This window comes from Lithobates pipiens, unplaced genomic scaffold (genome assembly GCF_037356315.1).
Source record: "Lithobates pipiens isolate NorthernLeopardFrog02 unplaced genomic scaffold, aLitPip1_a1.2 Scaffold_18, whole genome shotgun sequence".
Classification (NCBI taxonomy): domain Eukaryota; kingdom Metazoa; phylum Chordata; class Amphibia; order Anura; family Ranidae; genus Lithobates; species Lithobates pipiens.
Window position 1 is genome coordinate 561,850,330 of NW_027507758.1, and position 14,225 is coordinate 561,864,554.

Consider the following 14,225-nt stretch of genomic DNA (forward strand, 5'->3'; position numbering starts at 1 on the left):
CATTTGCATGAGACCGCCTCCTGGGACACGTGGACGAAAGCCGAAAAGGCTGGGACCCACTAGAGGGAGACACAGGCTGTCGAATGAATACTCAGGCTGGGACTGCTTTCCAGCAAGCTGTTTTTACGAAGGGACAGGAATGGAGCAAAGTCTGGCCTATTGCAATGGCTGGGCTGGCTGGACATGGCTAGGAAAAAAAAAGGCCTCATCTTGGGCCTTGACTAGAAAGTTCTTTCATACTCGAGCTAGCTGCCTTGTCGAAATGTGTCTACTTGCTGACTTCCTAGGTTTGGCTTCTTGCAACTACTGCCACTTCACCTGCTTCTTCCTGAGCAAAAAAATATTGAGCGAGCAAGGAAGGAGGAAGGGAGAAAGAAAGGCCAAGAACTGACACGAAGCAAAAAACACCAGTACACACAGGGGTTAAACGCAAGTTTATTGCAAAAATGAACAACATACAGACAGACAGCTTGTGATCAGCAAAAGTAACATTGCAAGTGAGTGAGCAAGCAAGCAAAAGGATGAGGAGAGAGGATGGAGGAGAATTTGCTGTTTGAATTCATTCTGTTTTTGGAAACTGCATAAGAGAGGGGTGCACCGGTCCTGGAGGTACTGCAATACCAGGTCGATGCGTGGAGTGGACAGAGCAAGCTCTTCTTCCATCTCCCTGTTCTAAAAATCCATTTAATATATGGTCCCCAGATAGGGGACGTATCAGATATTAAACTGATAAGAACAGATTTTTTTTTTTTTTTTTTTTTTTTTTTTTTCTAAACGCTACTCAGATTGAATCACAGACTCAAAACTTAAACTCTCACCGAACCATCAACTGAGCCGTGTTCCTTACATCATACTAGCGTATACTTACAAAAATAAAAACAAGTAAAATTCCATATTTACATAACAGTTATTTTTACCCTTCCTCTTCCCGCCACCTCCTAAAATTCCACAGCACATCCGCTTCTTCCACCCCCATACTTCTCCTTTCTACCTCCAACATATAGAACATTCTAGCCATCATCCAATTAACACAATCTTTCTGCTCCAGCACCATTCTTTTCTTTACCAACGCACACCGCGTCTCCCATATCACCTCCCTGAAAACTGCAGAAAAAATAAACAGTTTACGTTGGACCTTTTTCTCACCCTCCACCACCCCCAGCACCCCGGACTCATATGTGATTTTATCAATCCCAACCACTCTCTTCACAAAACCCTCCACCAACCTCCAAACCTCTTTAACAAAACCACACTCCCAGAAAATATGCCTTATACTTTCTTGCCCTCCGCAGCCTTCCCTTGCACAGATTTCCGTCCTCACCAAATCCCTTGCTTTTAGAAAAACGGCTGTTGGTAAACAGTTATTTAAAGACATCCACACTACCTCCCTCTGTCTATTGGTTATACCCCTGATTGTCATATTTCTCCAACATAGCTCCGTCTTCCTAGGGCCCAGACCAAAAATATTTGTTATCAACTCATTCCTCCTCAACCAACCCCTAAGAATTCTTTTTTCCATTGCTCCTTGACCTAATTCATTCAAACGGTTCTCCTCAAAAAATTTCTTCATCCTTAAATAATGCACTGATGGAACCAACGACATGGGCCTCTTCAGGTCCTTTACACACCACCCCCACTTCAGCAACGGCCACCCGATCAGGTACCTCATCAAAGCAGCTGCCTTCCCCCCCCCTGAAAAGGTTTTAAAATGCGTTAGCCACCATTGAACTTCCAAGAAACGTTCCACGTTTGGAAAGTTAAAACCACCGTTAGTTACCGATTTCATCACTATTTCTCTCTTTACCTTCTCCATTTTGGATCCCCAAAAAAACATAAAAAGAAGTCTATTTATTTTCTGTATCCAATGCTTATTTGGGGGGAAAATAACTGCAGAATAGACCAGCAATGGCAAGATGACCGATTTCACAATCAAAGTTTTCCCGGGCAACGTTAATCGTCTTAGTTTCCAGAACTCCAGCTTCCTCTTGACCTTCTCTACCACTCTCTCGGTATTCTTCTGGATTCCAGACTTCCGTTCGAACACCACACCAAGGACTTCCACTTCCTCCACCTCCCTCAACCGACTTCTAGACACGTCACACATTCCACTTAATACGCAGATACTACTTTTCCCCCAGTTGACGCGCAGCCCCGACATTCCCCCGAAGATATTCAGATGAAGTTCTACTCTTGCAAGATCCCTCATTGAGCTACACAAGAAGGATACGTCGTCCATATAACACATCACCTTAACCCTCTCGTTCTCACATCCCGGTAAAAACAGACCCCTAAAACCTTTATCTTGTATCACATGCCTCAATAAAGGCTCCATCACGCAAATAAAAGCAGTCGGTGAAAGGGGACACCCCTGTCTAACCCCCGACTTGACTTGAACGACTTTAGATAGTTTCCCATTAATCAAAATCCGGCTGCTCATTCCTTCATATAAGCACTTAATCAGCTCCACAAATTCTTCAGGAAAACCCATCTGACGCAATACCACAAACAGATACTGATGTGATACGCGGTCATATGCCTTCTCCAGGTCAATTCCTGCCACTGCCAAGGACATATTATTGCTCTGAGCATACGCGGTCAAGTCCCTTAGCAGGATGAGATTATCCGCAATCCTTCTGCCAGGCACTGCACATACTTGTCCTTCTCCGATTACTTGATTCATGATTCCCTGCATCCTCTTAGCCAGCAATTTCGCCAGAATCTTGTAGTCACAGTTTAATAAGGTAATTGGCCTCCAATTCTTGATGTCCCGACAATCTCCTTTCTTATATATCAGCGTGATGACCCCCTCTCTCATTGATTCCGAAATTCTCTTCCTTACCACACACTCTTTGATCACTTCACACACCTGCTCCTTTATCACCGACCAGCACTTGGAATAGAATTCAATGGGCAACCCATCTCCGCCTGGTGTCTTATTACTTTTCATCCCTTTCAACACCCCTTCCACCTCCAATTCCGTCACTGAACCGAGTAAGCTTTCGGCATCTTCACTACACAAATCCCCCTTCACCACCTCACAGTAGTCTTCCATTTCTTCTTTCGACACATCCTCACTTCCTCCATATAGTTCTTCATAAAAGGATCTCACCGCATCCTCCATCCTTCCACCAGACACCTCTTCCTCACCGTCCATTACAGTTTGAAAGGTCTTTCTCGCCCCATAGGACTTTTTAAAAAAGAACCTAGAACATTTTTCATCTTCCTCCATTACTTCAACCTTGGACCTGAAGACAATCCCCTTTCCACGCTCCTTTAATCTCGCATTCCTAGCATCCCGTACTGCTTTGATTTCCTCCCCCACCTCCACACCCATCCTCTTGCACCTATAAAGAAAATGTAGTCTATCAAGCAATCTTGCATCCTCCTCCCGCCTCCTCTCAGCCTTCTCCTTCCCCAACCTCTTAAAAAAGCTACCGATCCTCCCCTTAGCCCAATCCCACCATAACAGTAAATCCCCAAAATCAGGTTTCCTCCTCACCAAACTCTCAAAAAAGGGTGCAAACACCTCCACCAACCCTTCTTCATCCAACAAGGACACGTTAAGTTTCCAAACCCCTTTCCCAAACTCTACCCCAGTCTTTAAATCAAACGTTCCACGTAGTAATATGTGATCAGAAAAGGTAACTGGACTCACCCTATAATCCAATATCTCCAGAAAAGGTGAGGAAAGAATAAAATCAATCCTGGATCGTACTGTACCTTTATCTGAGAAATATGTGAAGGACACATTCTCTTTCTTAATTTCCTTAGCCACATCTACAAGATGAAAATCCTCTATTAACTCGTTCAGAGCCCTAGAAGATATATCTGTCCCTCCACCTTCCCCTGTACCTTGTCTCTCCTCTCCCCTCCTAACACAGTTAAAATCCCCTACTAAAATTGTGGGAATCCTTCCAGGCAAATGCAACCTTAAGGTATCTAAGAATGCGCATCTCTCATTCTTCTCCACAGGGGCGTAACAGTTTATCACCCGCACTTTCTTGCCATGCATCTCAAAAACTGCCATTTGCATCCTCCCCGGCACCAAGACTTCATGGGACACACACTTTATCATAGAGTTCTTGACCAAAATTCCCACCCCTTCACATCGTGAATCACATCTCAACGCCCATAAAGACATCCCACCCTTCCAATCATCTTCTATCATTCTTACCACGCCACATTCCTGCACACATATCAGATCAGCTCTAATACCATTTAGTTCATCAAACACCGCTGCCCTCCTCCACCCAGAACAGATACTCCTCACATTGACTGAACCTACAATCAGAGACATTGTAAGGAAAAAGTACCACCAGATACCAGCCATAACGAACACTTTAAAAGTCCATCCTAGCTTCAGCCAAACTAGCATCTCGAGCTTCAGCTTGAATCTTCTGTCTCCTCCTGGAACACGGAGAGCTGGCGGATTCTTCTGAATCCCCATCTTCATCGGCCACCGGGGCACCTCCCCCCTCCACGGCCCCTCCCTCAACCCGAGCCTTCTTCCGCGATGACTCACTAGTAGGACTTTCCGGTGAGACCACCAGCGGTTGACCACACGGCAAACTAGCCTCACTATCCATATCAGCCATTCCATCATCCCCTTCTTCTTCTCCATCCTCACTCTCCTCCCCATCTTCTTCCTCTACAGAAGATAGTCCACTCATAAGGGCCGACAACATTCCCGGACTAGGCATCATCCCTTCCATCTCTGAGGTTACATTCCCTTCTTCTGTTAGTTCTTCAGCTGGTCCTTGCGGTACCGCACTAGCCACAGCTCCATCACCCTCCCCGACACCAGCACCACCACCTCCAGAATCACCTTCACCACCACCTGCTTCCTCCTCCATCCTAGTTTGCTCGCCCGATGCCACATCCCCACCCATTTTACCCGTGGAGGGACCAGCCAAGCCCTCATCAATGAGTCTCTCCGCCCTCCTGGGTCTCGGCTGGGAATCACCCCGCTTCTCCCTTTCCGCCTGACGTTTAGCTGCTCTTTCCTCAAGAGTTGCCCATCTCTTGGAGGCAAAATACTGTTCACATTGCTTCGCCAAGTGTCCTGGCTCTTTACAAATATCACACCGTCTCTGTTCTTTGCAGTCTTTAGAAAAATGCCCCTCTCTCTTGCAAAATCTACACTTGGCCTTTTTATCACAGTCATTACTCGCATGGCCGTACATACTGCACTTCCGACAATAAACTGGCTGGCCCGGGTAGAAGAGAAACCCCCTTTCACCCCCAATTGTAAACACCGCTGGGGGTCTCTTCACTCCACCCACGCAAGTCCTATCCATCTTAAATTTGCCAAAAAACTTGTATTTTCCAGACCAAATTCCAAATTTGTTCTTCACCTTCTCCCCTCCTTTTAAGGTGTCACAGTATGATTGCAAAAAAGCCCTCACTAAATTAACGTCCGCAAACGGGTTATACATGTGAACTACGATGGGTTTCTCCTCTTGCATAAATAGCGGCATTACTTCAACCTTTTCCATTACCTCTTCACCTGCTGCTCCCCTTGCAGCTTCATAAGCGTTCCAACACACCTCCGAAGAAACAAAGGTAACATCATAAATACGCTGCTGAGGAAAATCCTGCAGACACATTATATTCCTTACCGGCACATCCAGAAACTCCTTCAAGATATCCACAACGATCGTCCTTAGACCAACTTCATCCTTAAATTCCGGCTTAACCGTAAAGCGCAGCGAATCCCTCAAACCTCGGTTCGCCATGTTCTTCAGGTGCAGTAAATCACCAGCTGTCCCGGACTCCAACAAAAAGGGGAACCCCCCGAAGGGGGTCCCGGAACGCCCTCACCGACCTACCGCCCCTGTGGGATAGCTTCCCACAATCGCCCTCTCGTTAACTTCCAGCAGCGTCCTGCCCAATAGCAGCAGGGGGTGCACCAATCAAGGAAACACCCCCAGGCCGAGCAGGACTGGTGCCTTCCGTAAACCCTCTGACTCCGACACAAGATCGCAGCCAAAAGGCCGAGAAGCGATAACCCAATTATTCTCTTTTCCGAGCGAGCGGCGGCCAGCCCGCAAGCCAGAGCTCACTGAGAGCTGCTGTTGCTGCCGATGGCCTGGGCCCCCGGTCTGCCCTTCCCCCACGTCTAGACCGGGCGGAGACGCTGATTAGCAACTTTTCACACCTGGCCTGGCCAAGGCGTCTAATCCCCTGCTGATGACCTAGATAGCAATCCACAATTTTCTAACACCTGCCCAACACCTTTGCAAGCACCTGCTGACCCTGGCATTGACCAGCAGGAAGGCAGCAGCAACAATTTCACTCATCCAGTTGCTTCTCGTTGCTGCTCTACCAGGGAAAAGCATTTGCATGAGACCGCCTCCTGGGACACGTGGACGAAAGCTGAAAAGGCTGGGACCCACTAGAGGGAGACACAGGCTGTCGAATGAATACTCAGGCTGGGACTGCTTTCCAGCAAGCTGTTTTTACGAAGGGACAGGAATGGAGCAAAGTCTGGCCTATTGCAATGGCTGGGCTGGCTGGACATGGCTAGGAAAAAAAAAGGCCTCATCTTGGGCCTTGACTAGAAAGTTCTTTCATACTCGAGCTAGCTGCCTTGTCGAAATGTGTCTACTTGCTGACTTCCTAGGTTTGGCTTCTTGCAACTACTGCCACTTCACCTGCTTCTTCCTGAGCAAAAAAATATTGAGCGAGCAAGGAAGGAGGAAGGGAGAAAGAAAGGCCAAGAACTGACACGAAGCAAAAAACACCAGTACACACAGGGGTTAAACGCAAGTTTATTGCAAAAATGAACAACATACAGACAGACAGCTTGTGATCAGCAAAAGTAACATTGCAAGTGAGTGAACAAGCAAGCAAAAGGATGAGGAGAGAGGATGGAGGAGAATTTGCTGTTTGAATTCATTCTGTTTTTGGAAACTGCATAAGAGAGGGGTGCACCGGTCCTGGAGGTACTGCAATACCAGGTCGATGCGTGGAGTGGACAGAGCAAGCTCTTCTTCCATCTCCCTGTTCTAAAAATCCATTTAATATATGGTCCCCAGATAGGGGACGTATCAGATATTAAACTGATAAGAACAGATTTTTTTTCTATTGAAAAAGCCCATGGCGTGCAAACACACCCAAAAAACTTCCACCCGGTGCATAAAAAAAGTGCACACACATAAAGAGTGAAACACTAAAAAGTGCAGACGGGTGCCTGATGTCCTCCAAAAGAAGGACCATACCCTGATCCCCCGGGGCGTTAGGCTCCAGACAGGGACTGAGGTACCAGACTCAACATGTGGGACCCGGACGAAACCGGAATCCCTCCTTTCCCCGGGAGGACTGCCGAAACAGAACCTCCTAGGTACTTGGTACTGTGGGGGCTTCCCCGAAGGTAGGCCCCCCCTCATGGAGATTGGACCAAGCCATAAGGCCTATGTCCGCTCTCCCAGAGACTTTCAGGATTGGTCCGAGGACCGACACCCTACTCATCAAACGTGCAGTGACAGTGACAAAAACAAAGACATACAATCAAAAAAAGTGAGGAAAGGGATAGTGAAGAGGAGAGTGAAAAGTGGCCATTGTGCAATACAATGACCGGCCCTCCGGCCAGGAATCAAAAATTCCTCTGGTCCTAGCCAAAAGGCCGGGCCCTAGAGGCAGGTGTAAAAAAAGCGTGTAATGGTGACGTGACCTAGGTGCCTAAATCAAAGTGCAGACGCACAGTGAAAGAAGGCACCCCTGGACTGCCACTCCAGGGGCACATCACCATGGGCTTTCCAACAAAAGCATCCCCGACAGCCCAGCCCAGACCACGACAGCCCCCACCACAGCCAGAAAGGCATGGAGATCAGCGAGCTTAGTGAGACCCTTTGCCATCAGGTCCCACCCTCACTCCCGTCACTCCTACCTAATTATATTCGAAAGGTACCGGCCGCCCCTCTGCTGGAACAGAAGAGCTAAGCGTTCCCTCCCGAAAAACTGACTGGGGCTAAAGCTGCCACAATCCAAGCCGGTCTGCCAGGGTCCCCTCCCCTGGCGCCGACCAGTGGTTCTCCGCCCTCATCAGGAGGCTTCCCGAACCGGCTACGAACCAGTCCGGGTCACCTTTACACCAACAGGCTTTGCATAGTAACCGCCACCCCTACTCCACCTCGCCGTAGAGCAGGGACGGTAAACTAGCGCCACCTATTGGCAACTGATAAGAACAGATACTACACTTGATCTTAGCCAAAAGGCCGAGAAGCGATAACCCAATTATTCTCTTTTCCGAGCGAGCGGCGGCCAGCCCGCAAGCCAGAGCTCACTGAGAGCTGCTGTTGCTGCCGATGGCCTGGGCCCCCGGTCTGCCCTTCCCCCACGTCTAGACCGGGCGGAGACGCTGATTAGCAACTTTTCACACCTGGCCTGGCCAAGGCGTCTAATCCCCTGCTGATGACCTAGATAGCAATCCACAATTTTCTAACACCTGCCCAACACCTTTGCAAGCACCTGCTGACCCTGGCATTGACCAGCAGGAAGGCAGCAGCAACAATTTCACTCATCCAGTTGCTTCTCGTTGCTGCTCTACCAGGGAAAAGCATTTGCATGAGACCGCCTCCTGGGACACGTGGACGAAAGCTGAAAAGGCTGGGACCCACTAGAGGGAGACACAGGCTGTCGAATGAATACTCAGGCTGGGACTGCTTTCCAGCAAGCTGTTTTTACGAAGGGACAGGAATGGAGCAAAGTCTGGCCTATTGCAATGGCTGGGCTGGCTGGACATGGCTAGGAAAAAAAAAGGCCTCATCTTGGGCCTTGACTAGAAAGTTCTTTCATACTCGAGCTAGCTGCCTTGTCGAAATGTGTCTACTTGCTGACTTCCTAGGTTTGGCTTCTTGCAACTACTGCCACTTCACCTGCTTCTTCCTGAGCAAAAAAATATTGAGCGAGCAAGGAAGGAGGAAGGGAGAAAGAAAGGCCAAGAACTGACACGAAGCAAAAAACACCAGTACACACAGGGGTTAAACGCAAGTTTATTGCAAAAATGAACAACATACAGACAGACAGCTTGTGATCAGCAAAAGTAACATTGCAAGTGAGTGAGCAAGCAAGCAAAAGGATGAGGAGAGAGGATGGAGGAGAATTTGCTGTTTGAATTCATTCTGTTTTTGGAAACTGCATAAGAGAGGGGTGCACCGGTCCTGGAGGTACTGCAATACCAGGTCGATGCGTGGAGTGGACAGAGCAAGCTCTTCTTCCATCTCCCTGTTCTAAAAATCCATTTAATATATGGTCCCCAGATAGGGGACGTATCAGATATTAAACTGATAAGAACAGATTTTTTTTTTTTAATTCTTTTATTGAAAAAATTTCATAGAAAAACAAAGTCTTACATTTTCACAAAATTTTACAATATTCCACAAAAAATAAAACATTTACAGTAGTGTATTTTCCAGAAAACAACAAAAATTAAGAACAAGGTTCACATCAAAAGAGAAAAAAAAACCAGTACATATGGCAAAAAAAAACTCTTAAAAATCTTTACATATAATTAGAACATCCATTTAGGAGATTTAAACATGTCAAAAAACAACATATGGAGAAAAAACAATAAATAATACATCATCTTTTCCTTCTTTATTTTTTGAAGGAGACAAAAAGACAGAAAAAAAACACGTTTCTGACCCTATCCATCTATACATAGAACAACTATTCTTTCCCTAAATTGAAAAAAAAACAAACACTTCTGTTGCGACTTTCGCCATCTAGTGGAAAAACACAAGAATGTTTAAAGCAAATATTCATCAACTCACAAAAAGTACTGGTATATCAGATACATTTTTCCAAATTAGAAAAAACAGGAGTCAGGTCTAGCTTTTTAGAATACTGCCCATACTCTCCAGGACTTGAAGTGCCAAGTCCTTTCAGCCTCCTCAATGCCCATTTTTATGCGGTCCATATAACCATATTCGAATAACCGTCCACGGATCATGGCCGTACATTCTTTAACCAGCAACCTTTCATTTTTAAATACCAGAATATTTCTTGCATCCCATAAACATTCTTTTACACAGTTAATTAAAATCCATAATACCCTTCCTTCCCTTTTCCCCAACTTCCATAACCCATACAAAACCATCTCATATGTAATTTCTTTAACACCAGTCATGCCTTCAATCATTTTTCCAAATCTTTTCCATACCTTCCTTGCAAAACTACATTCCCAAAATAAATGTACAATACTTTCTACCCTCTTACATTCCTCTCTCGGACATTTTTCAGTGTCAGACATACCTCTCTTTCTCTGAAACATTCTTACAGGCAAACATCCATGTACTCCCATCCAGGCTAAATCTTTTTGTCTATTATCTAAAACATTCATACACACATTCTTCCACACTTTCTCACTCTCCACTACAGTCAGACCTCCTATTCCTTCCATCTCTTCCTTCTCATCCAGAATCTTACTCACCTTTTTACTTTCATACCACAACTCTCTTTTTATTCCAACCAACCCAAATTTTTCTATACCTCTCTCAATACGTACATAGTACCACGGGGCTTTAAAACTTACAGGTTTTCTTAGATCCATCTCATACCATCCATGCTTCCACATCACACTCCCACCAGTATATCTTAACATACATCCAGCTAAATTATTTTTATTACAAATTTTCACACACATCCCAACATACTTAATAAACAAGAATCTTTCCACACATACCATACCTTTCCCACCATTCATCTTACCCTTCATCACCTTCTCTCTTTTTAGCTTCTCAGCTTTTGAAGACCAAAAAAATTGAAAAACAATTCTCACCACTCTCCTCATAATCCTGTCCTGCGCTGGAAAAACTTGGTATAAAAACAACAAAATAGGTAAAATAACAGACTTGACAATCAAAATCTTTCCTTCCATAGATAAAGTCCTTAGTGACCAAAATTTAATTTTATTCTGAATCCTATTTACTACATCCTCCCAACTTTCTCTCCCATACAAATCACATTCAAACTTCACACCCAACACTCTTATACTCCCCCTACATACTTTCCAGACACTCTGTACATTCACGCCCCATTCTCCAAAAAATTTACATTCACTCTTATCCATATTAATTTTGAAACCACTCCCCATACAAAAAATATCAATCAGCAATCTCACTCTTCTTAGACTTGCCACATCTTTACAAATTACAGTCACATCGTCCATATAGCCTATTACTTTCAAGCTTCTTCCCCCACTTCCTGGCACCATTAGACCACGCACACTTTTTTCTTTCATCAACATTCTTAATAACGGTTCGATAACACATATAAAAAGCACGGGGGACAAAGGGCACCCCTGCCTAACTCCAGATTTAACATCAACTTCATCCGTCAACCATCCATTAACTTGAATTTTACTTTTAATATCAGTATACAAACATTTCACCCAACCAATCATTCTTTCAGGTACACCCATTCTTTCCAAAACTTTAAACATAAAACCATGCGCCACACGATCATATGCTTTCTCGAAATCAACTGTTAAAACAGCGGCCCTCTGCTTCCTCTCTTTACAATCCCATAACACATCTCTCAAACATACCAAACTTTCAGAAATCAATCTACCCGGTACCGCACATACTTGTTCCTCACCAACCATCTTATCAATCACACCACGAAATCTATTTGCTAAAACTTTGGCAATCAGCTTATAGTCTACGTTAAGTAGAGAAATCGGCCTCCAGTTTTTTAGATCTCTTTTTTCTCCTTTCTTATACAATAGTACAATCAAACTTTCAGACATACACTTAGGTAAGACTCCTCTCTCCAACACAGCAACACATACCTCATGCACATACACACCAATCATCTCCCAAAAAGTTTTGTAATACTCAACAGGCAAACCATCCAAACCAGGTGTTTTACCCCCATTCATTTCTTTCAAACCATTCTCCAACTCATTCAGATTAATATCCTCACATAATCCAATTTTATCCATTTTTTCCAACCCCACCTCTACTTGTTCTAACACATCCGTTTCCACTTTTATATCTCTATTTTTTTCCGAGAATAGATCATCATAAAATTTTTGAACCTCCTTACACACTCTAACATTCCCACTTACCTCACATCCACTTTCATCCAAAACACTCAATAATTCACTCTTACCCCCAAAAACCTTTTTAAAGAAAAATTTTGTACATTTTTCATCATTTTCCTTTATAACAGCCCTGGCCTGAGCAAGAATAGCTTTACCTTTTGAAACAATAAAACTGTTCACTTTCTTCTTGGCTTCCACAATTTCATTACTCACATTTTCACCCCATTCTTTCATTTCTACTAAATATGTCAATCTTCTCTGCCACCATTCATACTCCTCTCGCTCTGCTTTCACTCTCTCACATCCTTTCCTTATAAAGAATCTTTTGGTTTCTACTTTCACCCACTCCCACCATTCAATCACATTCTCAAAATCTAATTTTTTCCTCTTCCATCTCTCAAACATCTTCACATACTCTTCTCTTACTCTCACATCCTCTAACATTTCCACATTCATTTTCCAGACTCCCTTCCCATGCACTTCATCTGACTTCATACTTACGACACATTCAATACGGCCATGATCCGTGAAAGGTGCACGATAAACACCATAAGATATAGGCTTAAGACTCCTGGAAAGAAAACAAAAATCAATACGTGAGCTAATGTTGCGACTTTCACAAAAATAGGTAAAACCTTTACCTTTTCCAACATCCTCCAAACCAAGATCTGTACATAATTCTTTCAGAATTTTTCCGGATTTATCCATCCCACCACCCACACCATCCCCACCAACCCCACTCCCCCCATTCCCACTCCCACCAACCCCACTCCCACCAACCCCACTCCCACCAATCCCACTCCCACCAACCCCACCACCCCTTCCACCCCTCCTATCACCCCCCCCCAAAACACAATTGAAGTCCCCCAGGACAAAAAGAGGCTCTCTGCCGCCTAAAAAAAATTTTAATTTTTCAAAAAGCTCAATTCGCTCTTTTTTACTTGTAGACGCATATATATTTACAATTTTAAAAACAAAACCACCAAAATTAACTTTAACCAAAAGTGCTCTTCCTCTATCAATATGGATAGTATGTAAAATTTTAAAACTCCACCCTTTAAACAAAATCCCCACTCCCTCATTCTTCTTACTCCCCGCCGACCAGATCGCAGGTCCATGTGTCCATGCATCTTTCGGGGGTTCCTCCTGTAGGTTGCATTCCTGGATACATAGGATATCACTTGGTATCAGGGATAAGTATTTCAACACGGCCGCCCTCCTGGGTCCCGCACAAACACTTCTTACATTCAGAGAGGATACCTTTAAATGCATCTCAGGCTATAAGGGAAATAGAAGAAAAAACACATCAGAGACATTATAGCAAAAAAAATCAGGTGTTACCTTTTGCCAACTTCCCTCTAGCCTTGGGCACCCTGGGTTTTTTTTTGGCTTCACCCAAGACCCCCCTTGGATCAATGCCCCGGTATCCCATCACAGCCTGCATATTTTCTACCTGGCCGGCACTAGCGAAGGATTCCACCGACCTTCCAGAAGAGTCTGAGTCTATGTCCGGAGGATCCGGACTAGGGCAATCCTCAATCACCTGTGAGGGCCCTACCTCCCCCAGACCTTCCTTCTTCCGTTTTAGGGTATCCCTAGACGTATCCATTTCCACTGGACCCCCACCCTCTGCTGAGACAGAAATTGGATTAGGTACCCCAACTGCTGGGATTCCCACCTCTGACACAGCTTCATCGGGATTTAGGGTCTCTGGAACCACCCCACTTTCAGGGACACTGGACTCCGTGGTAATAGGACATTCAGAAGGGACTTCCCCTGCCATAGGATCCTTGGTCGCCACTGCAGCTGGTATTGCCGCTGGGACCTCCCCCATGGCAGGATCACTAGTTCCTGCAACAGTGGGCTTTACCCCACTCACAGCCTCTGCATAAGATGCAACTGGGGCCCCCATTGCAATACTTTCCTGAGCCCGTGGACACTGCCTAGCCAGGTGGGCTTCGCTAGAGCAGTAGTGACATTTTTTACCAACAGGACACTCTGTGGTCTTATGCCCAGGCTTATAACAATTTCTACACACTTGGCCTTCCTTGCAATGCTCCCTTGTGTGCCCGAAGGTGAAGCAATTGCGACAGTACTGGGGTTGTCCAGGGTACCACAAAACTCCCCGGTTCCGACCTATGGAGAATGCTTGTGGAGGGTGGTCTTCCCCACAAACTGC

The 14,225-nt window shown here is 45.2% G+C and overlaps 2 non-coding genes and 2 pseudogenes across 2 annotated transcripts; all 4 read right to left on the reverse strand.

The window, feature by feature from the left end:
- Positions 1 to 587: 587 nt before the first annotated feature.
- Positions 588 to 781, reverse strand: LOC143990509 (U2 spliceosomal RNA). The gene has a single exon (XR_013277372.1). It is a non-coding gene; the product is annotated as a U2 spliceosomal RNA (small nuclear RNA).
- Positions 782 to 6,922: 6,141 nt separating this feature from the next.
- On the reverse strand, positions 6,923 to 7,099 carry LOC143990497 (U2 spliceosomal RNA; annotated as a pseudogene).
- A 1,047-nt stretch (positions 7,100 to 8,146) lies between these two features.
- LOC143990595 (U2 spliceosomal RNA) lies at positions 8,147 to 8,228 on the reverse strand (annotated as a pseudogene).
- A 917-nt stretch (positions 8,229 to 9,145) lies between these two features.
- LOC143990476 (U2 spliceosomal RNA) lies at positions 9,146 to 9,332 on the reverse strand. Its single transcript, XR_013277356.1, has one exon. It is a non-coding gene; the product is annotated as a U2 spliceosomal RNA (small nuclear RNA).
- Positions 9,333 to 14,225: the final 4,893 nt, after the last annotated feature.